Below are 15,308 nucleotides of genomic sequence, written 5' to 3'. Positions count from 1 at the left end.
CCAGACCCAACCCTCTTCTGTTCATAAAATCCAATGGGAGGCCCCAGATTGGGCTAGGGTGGCTACAATACACTATTCAGGCAATTCTAGCATTGCATCTACCCTGCAGAAGAAATGGCTATTCATTTTCATGTCTGACATGGGAACCCAAATGCTTCGAGGCACCAATGAGAGAACAGTCATTACGATACAGTGCAGACGGCAGCGCTTTGTCAAAGACCACGCTTTGGGAGACGCACCTCCTGTAATCAGCGTATCTTGCAGCTCTGTGTGGCTTCTCTGCAGAATAGTCATGTTGTCATTTCAGTAGTTAGTTTGGGGGGGGGGGGAAGTGGCAGATAGGCTTAAAAATGTTAACGATTACCAGTGTACGAAGGTATTTGCACAGGGTGAGGAAGACCTTTTGCCGTTGAAAAAAATGCAGATAGGTAGAGAAGACGGTGTATCTTGAAAACAAGACACCAACCGGATTGTTCTGCTGCAGTTGTAAATTCAGACTAAATGAGACTGGAAGGAGACGAGGGTATCAACCTCTTATGTCCTGTAGCAAAGGACGTTCCCTCTCCATTCACATGGAGAATGGAAAAATGAACACGTGATGTACAGGGTAAGCCAATGTTGTAAATGTGTCTGAGCCACCACAGTCACCTGAACTGGAATCCGTTATCATTTGGTCTAAAGCCGAAGGGCTATAAAACATGCCTTTCACAAAACTGAACTGTTTATGGCAGATCTCATCTGTGCAACACACATGCCACTGTGATAGGACTTGCTACCCCAAACTTCTCAGATACACTTCATCTCATCAAGGCTAATGAGAGTAGCCATTACATGTGTTCAGAAGTGTCCTTGACTTATGGCAACACCCACATCTCAGATGGTTTCAATCTTTCCAGCATGTGGATATTTCCAGAAGATTTTTGAAGTTGTTTTTAAACTTTCCATGCATGTTGCTTGTGGAAATACAGAAGAAATTATGTGTATGGTCTTTTCTCTTATAAAGAGAAAATCACATCTTTTTCATATGTCCTTAACCTTGCACTTCCCAGCAGATTAAAATAAAACTCATTCAGTGCTATCCTCAGAGACGGGCTAGGAGGTGGAAAGAGTCAGACTGAAAAGTTGTTTGGTATTTTATTTCATTTTGATGCTTCAGCATGAGACATGCAGATTTCCATTTTAAGTGCCTTTGAAAACACTGTTGGTAAATTTTCACACTAATAAATATGCTTATTCTGCTTGAGGCTTAAACTTTCCACAGGCTTTTTTTGATTTTGTGCTGCTTACAGCCCTAGGACCCTCAATATAAGAGAGAACAATGCTTTATTAAAACAAGCTGCTGTATAAAACTCAGCTGGAAGCTACTTGGCCATTTCTGCTGCTGCTCTCAAGTTCCAGAGCTGCAGAGTTGGGTTAATGTAACACAACTTTCCCAAGAGCCTGTAGTAGGGCTTGATGTGTTTTCTGCTGTATAGCCTCATCTTCCAGATTAACCTGAAGACAAATGGGACGTATTTATTTGCTACTTCTTTGAGACAGTATATTTGGCTATCATAGTAGCGTCTGCCTTGTATTTTGAGTAAACCTGAATCCCTAAGGAGCTGGTTTACTAAGACCAGAGACTACCCTATCCGTAAAAAAAGTCAATGGCGCACCTCAGCATGCAACTTGACGGGGAAAAAATCAGCAGAAAAAACCCTGAAAAATATTGTGGGTTATGGCATATGTGCCTGATCTTTGGTTCATTGTCTTCCCCCTGTTCTCAGGGCACATGGCTTTCAATTATGAGTACAGAATCACAGAAAACCTGAACAACAACAGCAGCAGTGTGGAAATCTACCTATGTACCCACACTTACGAGTGGCTCCAGAAGATGTGGAAAAGCTGACTCATACAATTCTCCCTACCCCAAAAATTGGACAAACAAAACTGCTTAATATATTTAGAATCTGTCCGCTGACTATGCCAGGTGTTAACAGACAGTACACTTGACTATATTTTTATCAGGAAAACAAAATATTTGATAATAAAGTTTCATGAAAACAAAGTAACACAGCGAGCCTGCAAGTAAACCGGTCTTTAAGGGAGAGGACTGACAACTGCTATCCTTCCTCTTCATTACTTCTCGAAGACAGACAGAAACAGTGGTAGATGTGCAGCTTATTGAACTGCTAGATCTGTTCTATTATTCAGGTTGTGGCACCAACAGTTCAAGTTGTTCCTGACCAGATATGCACCTGGGGATACCTGTGCCACATGCCTCTTGTACCCTGTACTGTGTTCTGTCAAAGAAGAGAGGACACTGTGAAAATGAGGTTGGGATTCAGTTCAGCCCCAAACACTGATGTGAAAGCTATTATATTATTATATATTATTATCATTACAACTTAGGACAAGCCAAAGCCATCAAAAAGATGTACAAAACGTACAGATGAAAATATACAACTGCTGTAGGCAGTTCAGCTTGTTGTTGTGCCGTTCAACATTCCAAAATAAATTTTTATATTAGAGCTAAAAATTTCAATGAGTGAGTCCCCGTGGCTGGCTGTATGTCTGCCGAGTGTCTTTTACAGCAGCTGCTGCAAGACCAATTGATCAGGGACTCCTCAGGAAGACCATAGCCTCCACCCACCTGCTATTTACATCCCCACCCGTTCAGCTAGAGGGTTAGGCAAGGGAAGGAAATGGTCTCACACTACATACGTCTACATGACTCAGTGTGGTGGGTTAGAAACAAATGAAGTGGTTTGCTGAGGATTTAAGTTAACTAAGGGCCTCTGGTTAACTCTGACCAAAGCCACACTAGGTCTTTAGCTGCACGTTCTCCATGGGTGAAGGGAGCAGGTGACAGGACCACCTCAAAGTAGCAGTCCCAATCTAAAATTGGATTAAATCAAAAGAAATTGAAAGAAATAATTTAAAAGCAAAAACTGTATGAAAAGACTCCAGGTGACATTATGTCCATGAAAATTTTAGGACACATTTGCTCTTTTCTGTTGCACGAACATCGATCAACAAGTTGCTTTCTTTAATCAGCAGTGGTGATGGTGATGAGGTGATTGTTATTATATTCTAATTGCCCTTCTTTAATAAGATAAGACCTTAAACTGTTACAAGGCGTGAAAGGTGTCAGTAGCAGCAACATCAAGTGTGATAGAAACCAGTACCATTGTATGTTTTTTGATAACTTGGGGAGCAGATGTAACTTTCAAATTTTTAGACATAATTTTAGAGATCATATTAATAACAATTAAAAAACCCTCAAACCCATGAAAACCTCAGTGTTCAAGGAGATAAAAATATAGCTATGAGTAACATGGTTTGGTCTGGATTACAGGAGGAAGTTGAAGAACACAGCTTCAACTCCAGGGTCTAATAGGTTGTGAAAGAAGAAGAAGTGAAAGATATGTGTAAATAACACATGACAAAGTCCTTTGAGAAAGTTGTTACTCCTTCTCTTTTCCATTTCATTTGGAATGAAAAGAGAATCAAACAACCTTTTCTGTTGTGCTCACATTTGCTAACTGTTTACACTTCCCAGTTAATTACCTTCTATAGTTTAATGGAAAGACAATCCAAAAATACCTTATTTTAAAAGCTTACATTTGCTATACCAAAGAGCTCATAAAGCTCATGCTCATTTCTGTCTTTCAGTCCAAACTAGGATCTTTCAGAGATTCGAAGAAAAAAAGGGCAAACATCAAAATAGACTTTAAAATGCTGCTCATGCTGATACAACCTCAGATAGGAAATGAAAGTTTAACAGTTCAACTAGGGAATATTTCTTCAGCTTCTAGGGCAAGATAGAGTTGCTTAGGAAGTGTGGCATTTTGCCAGAGCAGGGAGCCTCCAGGAACTGAAAGATAACAGTACTGGTGACCCTTCTGTGCCTTAGACCAGCTGTTGGAGAGAAGGCAGGCACTGGTGTGTGAACTGCTACATGAAAAAGAAACAAGAGTACATGAAAATTGTTACATTAGCATTAGGCTGGGAATGTGTGTCTTTGGTGGTGGGAATGTAATGTTTCCAGGGTTGATTTTTTTCCTGTAATGTTGTTTTATAGTCTATATCTACAGTGACACATTTTATCTCTAGAATTCTACCTATATTTGTGCATTTTCCTGCAAAATACTGTGTCATGTGATCACAGAGAGTGAGTATTGCAATTGATGGGTTCTGTCCTTTAAAAGTCCTTAAGAAGTTTAAAGATGTGCTCTGGGGAGTTGGTTTCTCCCTTTCCACTGTAACTAATGCAGAACATAGACTAAGAAAGAATCACAACTAGGATTGTGTCCCCTTTTTGGGGACACTAATGCTATTCATTCAGACAGGGTAATTTCTTGTTCCTGACTGAATCTGCTCTGTAAAGAGATCTGAGCTGAGTGATAGGGACCAAGTGTGTAGGGATTTCACTGACAAATTGTTGGATACCTGCTTTCTGTACTGGCTGAGTTGAAGGAAAAGCGTCCCTGCCCATGCTAAATACCATCCATGGCCTGCATGAAGCCTGTGAAGCAATGTGTTGGCTTGCTGGGAGGCCCAGAATCATCTTAGGATGTTTACTGCCTTCCTGAACACTATTCAATATCCTTATGCCTCTGGATTGCTGGGCTAGCAAAAAAAAAGAAAAAAAATCAGATGTAGCTAAGAGGAATGAGACGTTTAAGCCATTCATATGGTCTTATTGCAGATAGGTTCACAGGGCATGTGGGGATGGGAATATTTCAGCTGGAGTAAGAAAGGAAGAGGCTTCCACATTCAGTGGAAGGCACACGCTTGTTTAACTTGCACAGCGCTGACACACAGTGGAAGGCTCCTCAGTACCCTTTCTAAAATTCACTCCAGTCCCCAACAGGGAAAGAAAATACAGATTTCAAATACAGAGAAGGCACTCAGCAACCCTAGAAGGAGCAAGAGCTGTTGAACCAGCTACAGAGAGGGCTAATCAGAAAACACTGAATGCTGAGATCAAACAAATGAGATTGAATTGAAGAAAGAGCAGGAGACAAACAAGGCCAATGTGCTGGCTTGAATTCAGTTGTCTCTTAATCCATAGTGACCTGGATTTTGTCCTAGAATGGGAAGTTTTCCTAAAATATTATTAGCCCTGAACGGGTGTTTGATTCCATTTTCCCAATTTTTACTGAGTTACGTTCATTTGTATTACTGAGGGAACTTGTTTTCAGCATAGTTTTACATCCAGAAAGTTATAACTATCCGTACTGCTATATAATTATATTTTTGGCAGAAAAGGAGCAAATTCACTACAAGTAATTGTTAAACACTTCTTATCTGTAGTGCCTGGATAAGAATTCCAGAGCATTGCCTCTTTTGACACTCTTCTCACCTGCTTGGGCATGATGCTGCTAGCTTAAACATATTTCCTTCTGTTTTGAAATAGGCCACGTGAGAGGATACTCCTAATGTTCTTGGCCAAATTGATAGTGCTCTGTCCTGCCCTGAGAGTCACGAGCATTTGTTGTGTTCTTCAGAGATATGTATTTGCAATTAGTCATCCATATGAGGGAACTGTTTAAGACAAGCCTTTCCCCCAAAGCAGTTAATTCTTCAAAATGAAAATAATCAGATAATGAGTTCATTTCCGATTTCACATTTAATGCCAAACATTTTTGGGTAAACAAGATATGCTGGCAGAGTTCTGCTCTCATTGTATGTTTTTTATTAACTGGGAAACAGACAGTTGATTCTTATCCTCTCTATCAGCTCATATAAATTACACATATTTTAGAATTAGAGGCTTGTGCAAACCGGCTGCCTGGTTTCAATGTAGGAGCCCATCAGCCAATCTGTGTAAACTGCACCCAGGCCTTGCTAGCAAGAAATGAAAACCTCCAAAGACCCAGGCTGGGAATCTCACGCTCCATGGAAACTTTTACCACAGTAACTCATATTTCTGCAGCATGAAAATAAGTAAGGCAGCAGGGAGACTATCTCTGGTAACTTTACCGAATCAGAGAGGCCCAGTGTCTGAGCTGCTGTGATGTTCCTGTTGACACCCCTGTGGTAGTGTGAGGGAGCCCTGACCAGCATGAGTGCTCCCACTTGGCTCCAGATGGCTCATGAGCTGATGCAATCACCTGCTGTTCACAATTCACAGGGTAGCAGACACTGCTAGGTATTTTGGGGCTCTGTTTTAAAGAGGTTGTGGAGAGAGGTGAGAATATAGCAAAGCATGGGACCAACAAAAGTGTTAAATAGTGTTTTCTCTCCCTGAAACTCAGCTTTGGTCAGTGGACTTGCTTTGGTTTTACAGACCTGCCAAGGAGAACAGAATCTGGCCCTGAGCCTTGGCCCCTTAAGCTTTCAAAATCAATACTTCTTTCCAGGCAGGAGAAGCTGAAAAGAGAAAATTAAAAAGATTTATTTGGTAGTGGTATTTATGACAAAAACATTTTTATGTCAAAAACATTAAATGAAGATTGTTCTTAAGATGTCCCAAATTTTAGCAAGAGGTCAAAGTGTTCACAATAATTTCTAATTCTGAACGTTGTAGATTAAAATTCAAATCGATGTCTAATATCTATTGTACAATAATATTGTACAAATACTATTCTTCCTATCTGTGAACTTCAGCATGTCGTGAAGAGACCAGCCATTCATTAACAAAGCAAAACTGATTTCCCTGCTGGTCCTTCATACTAGCTTAGCACTTAGGTTGATGGTGCTAGCTCCAGTCCAAACTGAGAAGGTAAAAGCAATCTCTGCGCTAAAGAGCTCACAGCCCCAACATGCAACAAAGACTCAGGAGATGAACACAGACAAGAGGTAGGAGTACCAACGCAGCAATATTGATCAGCACAGCCAAGCCAGTAGTAATCACACTGCAGTTAAGGTTTTAAATGGTTATTGCACAAAATGAGTACTTCAAAGTAAGATTTGAAAGAGAGTAATGAGTTTATTTTTATAGATATTTGCCATTTTGTTTTAAAAGAAGTTAGAAGCAGTGTCAGAGAAAATGTTTTTTTCTGAATCCAGACTGCATTTTTAGGAAGTCATAATTGGCTCCAGAAGTCTCAGATTCAGATGCTGACAGAAAAAAAAAAAATCAGTAGAGTTTATTGAGATGATTGTTTTTTCTGATCTACAAAATAACATCCATGACAACAGAGGGTGTATCAGAGCTATATAGGTGCAGCTGGAGAAAGATTTTGGCTTTAGTTTGCAAACTCTAGACAAGTCCCAGCTTTGACAACTTTGCTGTGTAGCTTCTGAGGACCTGTTGAACAGAAGTAACCTGAGATTTTGCCAGGGTATGGAGCAGAGGGAGTCTGGTGTTCACAAAATAAAGCCAAGGAACATTGTGATTTCTGGGAAAAACAATATTTGCAGCATGGGCTCCAGACAAGAGAAGCTGGTGTATTAGTAACATGTGACTGGAGACAGTCTCAGCAGCACAGCTCTTGCTGTCAAGAGAATAAAGGAGTGTCTTGAGAGAAACGCTCCTTTCCAATCCTCCCCTTAGAGGGGGAAAAGTGCAAATATTTTTCTTTCTGCTGTCATTCTGAGGATGAAGCCACCATTTGGACTTTCCTAACATAGTGTTTAGCTTTCAGATGACAGTTCACAAGTACTCAGTCTCACACACGCTAGTTAACACTTTCATGGCTGAGTTAAATGCTAGGTAAATCTAAGTTGCTTAAATAAGAATTTGGCAAATTACAACCACTACTTTGAAAAAACCACATCTCAACAGGTAATATATGTATCTGTTCTATTTCCTTTTTAAGGACCTTCTCAGGTTATTTTATTTTCTCTTTCAGCAAAAGCCTCATTTCGAAAGTTATTCCGTGGAGGTTGCATTTGCACAACAGTAAGTAGGGTCAACCTGCATTGTCCAGTGTTGAGGAAAAAATAACCTTCACAGCAATGGAAGACAAATTGCCCTGTTGTGGGTCATCTGGAGCTGTGTGCTGAAGGAAGATGTTCTTGAGGAAAAAGTTGCTGGCCTACATCTACTGCAGGGGAGAAGCAGTGTGGTACTGTGGGTGTGGTTTCACTGGGAAATTGGGCATGGGCTTTGCTTTTCTCTTCTCAGAAGGCTGTGGTCCCTGGCAGATTGATAGTGACAGTTGTTTGTTGCAATGTTTCAGGGTTGCTTCAGCCACTTCAAGCCCTGTACATATTGTTTGGGTTTAAAGAAGTTTGAATTTGCTGAGATGTCTACCACTTTTCCCTACAAGCAGTGACAGGTTCTGGGCCAGATATATCCTTAATCCAAACGTGGCTTCTGTCTCCTCCTCTGAAATTTCTAGTTCATGGCTATTTTCTCAGAAATTGTTTTGTATTCTGTTGGTCTCCAGTTACAACAACTTTAGTACTATGTGGCTTTTCAGGGAAAAAAGCTTGTGGTGAAGAAACACTCAGAAAAGCATCCAACTTCTCTGAAGGGTCCTTTGAGGAATTCCACTGTAAGACAATCAAAATGTTATACCTGAGTAAAGTGATAATTTTCTAGTGGGTCTTAATGCTTTACCATCTGGTTTGCCAGCCTCCTTCAGCTGTGAAGGTATATTTGGCATTAGCACCCTATTTCATCAGGTAGGAGGATCACCACATGGCCTAACACCACATGGTATAACCTTTTTTTGACTTCTATGCCCCTGTCACTCTAATATATATATATCTTTCTATCAATTATATATATATATATATATATATATATATATATCCCATTTAGACTAGTCCCTTGCCCTCCCTGAGGTCTGCTGCAGAGCAATTGTCTCCCTGTTCAGACTCAACTGAGAGGGCCCCTATCTCCAGGAGAAATGTCTCAGAATCAGTGCTGTGACCTCCAACTGAAATGTGTAGCACTGGTTTGCCCTTCAAGTGTGAAACCAGTAAGGACTGCCTACCACAGTTTTTGAACATATTTCCAAGTATGGCAGGGTGCAGTGGCAGGCACATAATAGGGCTTTTGGCATGTATTATACTGTGCTCAACAACGCTACTCTCTGATCCAAACATGCCCACCAAAAATAACTTCAGTGAACAGCTTTTATTTTAATTATTCCAGTGTGGGACTCATGAGGTTTTGCCAAAAATCTGGCTTGTAAAGCTTTTTGTATCTAAGCACAGAAACCCGTAGTGTGTAGTTAATCCCCTGCTGGGATTTTCCTGATCCAGTAACAGGTCTATTCTGCAACCTCATCTTTCTTTACCTATCACTTGCTCTCTTAATGCTGTTCACCCCATCAACTCCTTGAAATCTCACCCTTTCTTAGCTTCTATGACTGTTCTTTCCCAGCTATCCCTCCTAATCTCTTTTCTTATTCAGCTCCACATTTAGTGGTTCATGGTGGGTTTTTTTGGTGGTTTTGCAGTAGTTCTGATCTCTGTGGGGATTTCAGTGAGATCAGTATGTAGACTCTTCTCTACCCCCTTTATGCTCTCTGTCCAACCTACCTCATGGCATAATAACCAAGCAACTGCACTTTTGCCAATGACTTGCAAACCTGCCTTTTCTTATATGATCTGTTTCCTTTCGTCACTGAGGTGTTCTGTTTTTTTCCTCACCTGTCTCCTTCTTTCAGTGTCCTTCCCTTCCTCCCCATGGCATAAATCATAAAGCAAACAAGAAAAAGGAATGTCCCTGTGGTTTGGTGGGATGAGCTACTGGCTTCTGCAGAACACTTCCAGGCCCGGAGTGGGCTGCCTGTGGTAGTTTCTCTCTCTTCTCTATACTGGACTATTTATTTAATCCTTCTTTCATCAAACTCTAATTTGCTTTGGGGGAAACACATGCAATTTAGGACATTAGTATTCAGAAAAGTATTTACTGTTACTTTGTAAATAGTCCCAGATAGTGAATAATTTGTCCCTCTAAGAATATTAAATGTGAGGGAGAAAAATAAAATAGAGTCGATAGGATGTTCAGTTTAGGTTAGGTTCATACCAAAAGAAACAACATTAGAAAGAAGAGGAGGAACTTTCCAGAGCAGAATAACCTTTAACATGATAATTTCCAGCACAGGTAGGGATAATACGTATCCCTTCATGCCTAGAGGGAACTGAGCCCAATTCTCCTGCAGTCTGAGGGAGTGCTCTGGTTGTGCATGATTGTGTAAAGCAAGCCTGGACACAACAGCACTCACTTCTCTTACTGTTTTGGTGAAAGAGGTCTGGATAACAGTGGAGGAGGGTGGAGGTTCCTGCACTGAAATAGGTGACCAAATTCCAGAAAGGCTTAAACTAATTTCCTAATGGCTTAGCAGCTTCAGCTCAGTCCTCTGTTTGGGGTGTCCTCTGCTTCCCAAACCTGTGGAACCTAGCAAGCAAGCACACTGCTGGAAGTCAGGAGCTGGGGTTTTCAGTGCTGTGGGGCCTAAATGTTGTTTGTGTCCAGAACAAAATATTTATCTGTATTTATGTAAATGCTTAGCTTTACAGGGTCTGTACTTGGTTGCCTTGATAAGTGCTACTAAAAATAACGATATGGACATTACATTTATATGCAGCATTCACATAACATCTGTTACAATATTTATAACACTGTGCTGGAATTTCTGAAACAAAACCAAGGGGAATATCTTTACACCAGCTAAGGACAGACAAGACATATACTTTCGTAAGAATCCCTTTAGATTGAAGATATTTTCAAACTACTACTTACTAGCATGCTATTCTGTGTTTGACTAAACCTGAAATGCAGTATCTAATACTGGTATTTTCATTTTGTCTCACATTTGGATTGTACTCTGGTTCTGCTACTGTAAGTTTCTGTGTATATGATGTGCAGAATATAAAATGGGGGATTTTCAAAGGTCTGGAGGTCCTTCAGTGTCAAATTACTTTTGGAAATCTACTTTAGCATTTCCATAAGGCCCCCAACTATTCTTGGCAATTTACAATAGTCCTTGTCCCAAAGCATTTAAAATGCATTTCAGATGTGGTGAGAATAATAAACATAAAAACAAGGAAAAAAAAGAATGAAATAATCCAGGATATATTTAGAGAATCAGTGATTATTCAGGTACTCATTATTTTATTTTTAAGTCTTGGATGGAAGGACACTTCAGATTTAATTATTTTTTATTGACTTACATTGTGACAGTGTAAGGAATGTTTCTAGAAACCAGATTTGAATTAGAGCGTTTCGCATGCAATCTGACTGCTTTTGAGAGAGAGTTGTGAACACTAGACTTCATTATCTTGTACAAAGACTGCAAACAAAATGGTTCATTCATCTTCTTCTCATCAGCTACTCTTTTACAAATATACTTATGCATTTGCCCATCTGTGATTAAAAATACAGATAACTGAGAAACTTTTGCTTTATGGTTAGTGTAAAGAAAACAGAATAAAAAGCTTTACTTTATTGTAAGAGGAGGGATGCTGCAATATTTGAGCAAGTATCATCCAAAAGCTGTTTTAAAATAAAACAGAAATGGAAAAAAAGAAAAAGAAACCTGAAATAATGAAAAGAACTTCTACTTCAAAAATTTTAAACTTAAAAACCAGCAACTTTGGATCATGTATATTTGGTGCCTACTCACTGGAACGCCACCAAATCTCACTTGTTTTACTTGGGCCTCACTCAAACATAACTGGCCTCAAGCTAGTAAGCAAGCCAGCAAATGTCCTGGCTTGTAAAGAAATCTGATCCAACTCTGTAAACCAAAGCCAGCCTAAGAGTGGTGGTGAAGGAAACATATGGAAAATTAATGTCAGATAATAGAGTGGTGGGACAGCCTTTAATTAAAAAAAAAAGGTTGTTATTAATTTTATGCAACAATGCCAGTTAATGGTCTTTTGAGTTAAGAAAGTTACAGAGTAGTCAAGCATCACTTTTGACTTTGCCAGCACTTAAGCTCTAGAAATGGCTGCTTTGTTGCTATTGTCCCTCTGCAGCATGAAATTCCCCATTACATGTTCTTAACTGATACCTGTAGCTGCTGGTTCAGCTGCAGCAGCATTTTGGGAAGTACAGAAATTCTGGTCACAGAATCTCAGAATATGCTGACTTGGAAGGGACCCACAAGGATCATCAAGTCCCTTAGCCCTGCACAGGACCATCCCCAAGAGTCACACCATGTGCCTGAGAGTATTGTGCAAACACTCCTTGAACTCTGTAAGGTTTGGTGCTGTGATCACTTCCCTGGGGACCCTGTTCCAGCACCAAAACATCCTCTGGGTGAAGAACCTGTTTCTAATATCCAACCTAAACCTCCCCGAGACACCATTACCTCATGTCCTGTCACCAGGCACCACAGAGAAGAGATCAGCATCTGCCCCTCCTCTTCCCTCAGGAGGAAGTTTCAGACTACAGTGTCTCCTCTCAATCTCCTCTTGTTCAGGCTGAAGAGACCAAGTGACCTCAGCCGCTCCTCATACGGCTTCCCCTCAAGGCCCTTCACTGTCTTCATTGCCCTCCTTTAGACACTAGTAGCTGAATATCTTTCCTATACTGTGGTACCCAACCCCCCCTCCCCCCCCAGTATTCAAGGTGAGGTCACACCAGCGCAGAGCAGAGTGGGACAATCCCCTTCCTTGACTAGCTGGAGATCTTTTGCCTGATGCCCCCCCAGGACCCGTTGGCCCTCCTGGCTACCAGGGCACTGCTGACTCACATTCAATTTGCCATTGACCAGGACCCCCAGGTCCCTTTCCATGGCACTGCTTTCCAGCATCTCATTCCCCAGTCCGTACGTCCAACCTGTTTAAATAAATGGGAGCCTCAGGAAGAGGAGTTCAGTGGAATTTGCTTGGGCTCAAACTGGGTATAACACCAAAAGCCAGGCTGAGAACTACAATCCTGGCCAAGCACTGGGAGGAGGAGGAGGAGGTAAAGGTGGTGTGTGTTTTCTTTTTTCCTCTGCAGGCCTCCAGGCATTTTGCAGAGATAAGCTGCTCGTGGTATGATGTCACATATAGGGAAAGAGTCCCAGGGAACTCATAGTTCCACAGCCCCTCTCTGGCGAAGGGAGTGGAAATTAAAAGAGAACGAATGAAAAAGAAAGAATAATTTTGATCAAAGTGTATGTATTTCTGGAATACATAAATCACATATTTATTTGCCTGATGGCCTGGGATGCTCATCTAAGGTAGACTTTGAAATGTGGCACTAAACAGTAGCTATTTTGTACTCTTATTCCTCCAATTTTGTTTTATTGAGGAACAGCTAAAATGCTAATATTATTCCTGCCTGGAGCCTGAAATACCTCTCACTCCTCCCATGTTGTTTCTGAAGAATCACCTGTTCTCAGTGGAGTTGCATCAAGCTGCCTTTATCACTGAATAGCTCAGGTGTTTTCATTCCTTGTCACCATGTCCAGCTCCCTATATTTTTAACAGACTGCAGGCATGGCCTAGATGATTTTAGGTGGTAAACTGATGCCTCTTGTGCTGAATAAGGTTTCCTGTATGCTTGAGGAAAACCAGCAAGGACTGTTAGAGGGGGAATAGCAGCAGGAGGCTCCATCTCTTTGTTGCTGAATAACATACTAGGGCTGCTGGATTATTGTCTTTGTCTCCTGGTGTGTAACCTAGAAGGAAGAGTACAGCATACACTGTTGTGGTTGTAGCCCCTGTGCAGGAGAAAAAGTGTTTGTGTTGTTTAGTCTTAAGTTGGTCTCTAGTCCTTTTTTCTATGATCTGAAATGAGGGCTGTATGCCCTGATCCTTGCAAAACCATTCCCTTTTTCAGTGAATAGATGATCACAGTAACTCAGCATTTAGAGTACTTCCCATCCCTTGCTCACACTTGCAGTATGGAATATTGCACATCCTGTTATCAAGCAAAATGTCAACTAAAATGGAGTGGCAGCAAGAAGTGTTTCATACGTGGCTGTGATACAAGAGCAAACCCTCCTCCTGCTGAAAAGTAGCTGTATTACCAAACACATTTCTGGCTGCATCCATCCTGCTGCACGAGCAAATGTTGACATTGATATGCCTCTCAGAGATACCTTAGGGCCAAAAGTTGTGCAACTCACCTGGTCATTTTGGAGTTTAAAAAAAGAAGAACTCTTGTGCCATTCAACAGACTTATTTTTTCTTCCTGAACCTGTTGTCTCTGGGCCAACAGAGTGGCTCAGGGTCTTTCCCAGAAGAGCCTTGGGAAGGCTCTGGAGAGGACCAGGCTCACTCCAGATTCCTGAAGAACAGGCACTGAATGTCTCTGATCTCAGCTCTAAGCTTCCCTCCCTGCTCAGTTGAGAGGAGAAACAGATTTTCCAATAAAAGCTGTTCAGGTGACTGTCTCATCTTTATTATGGTTTAAAGAAATATACTGGGATCAGGGTGTCAACAAACTGGTGAATTCTGTAGTTTACATTAAATAGATGATCATATTAGACCATCATAAGGATTCATACTAAGCATAAAAATTGATGTCTGTAAAACCAAAAAAGAGAAACTGACTTGTATAGGAAAAAATGAATATGCAACACACAAATGTATAAATAGTCATTATATATACACATACATAGTGGTATTTGTAGTACCAGTAGTGCAACAGAAAGCTTTAATTATGTCTGGGGTGTGTGTGTGTTTTAACAGGCAAAAATTTTTCCTTGAGAAGTAACTTTTAAGCCACTTCTCATGGCTCAAGGACTGAGAGTCAGTATCAGTGGGGAAGGAAAGAAATAAGAAATGTTTAGAAATACCAATGTTTCCAAAAGTAAATATTTCTGTTTCTGGTTTGATAAAACTGTTTTAATCCTTTTGGGTTCCTGTGGAGGAGTAAAACAGCCTAAAGGTGAGTCTTATGATGTAAAAGAGTGTTTGCTGTGACCTTGGCAAACCTATGAACTGAACAAGAGAGGTGATGGCTCCAGAGTGCACAGTGCATGTCTTGCTTTTGTAATGTCTAGAAGATTGAATACATCTGAAATATAGCAAAAATTTTCCTGCAGGGCAGTGGAGATGTCCTACTGACAAAAGGGAGCTGTACTCTTTTCTCATCACCTCATAAACAGTGAGGCTCTGACTGAGGATGTTAGTTAATGATTGCCACATACAAAACTCGAAGGGGGTATTACTTTCGTTGCATAACCCTTTGAGATCTGAGGCTGCATTGTTTAACTAAGCATATTGTTTTTCCCTCTTGCTTTTACTGAACTTTGATGCTGATTTTAGAACTTGACAGCTGTGTTTAGACTTGTCTTACATCTCTTGTACAGAGTGGGGGAAATACAAATGTTTGGGGCAGCAGGCAACATAAGCTGTGTGGAGGGAGCAGAGTCAAGGTTTGCCTTGGGAAATTGTGGGATTGGTCCACAATGATGAACTTCTAGTCATCCTCCTTTTGGGAGACTTCTTAGAGACGAATGGGGTGCTGACTCAGGAAG

This window comes from Chiroxiphia lanceolata, chromosome 3 (genome assembly GCF_009829145.1).
Source record: "Chiroxiphia lanceolata isolate bChiLan1 chromosome 3, bChiLan1.pri, whole genome shotgun sequence".
Taxonomy (NCBI): Eukaryota; Metazoa; Chordata; class Aves; order Passeriformes; family Pipridae; genus Chiroxiphia; species Chiroxiphia lanceolata.
Note: the sequence above shows the minus strand (reverse complement) of the source record.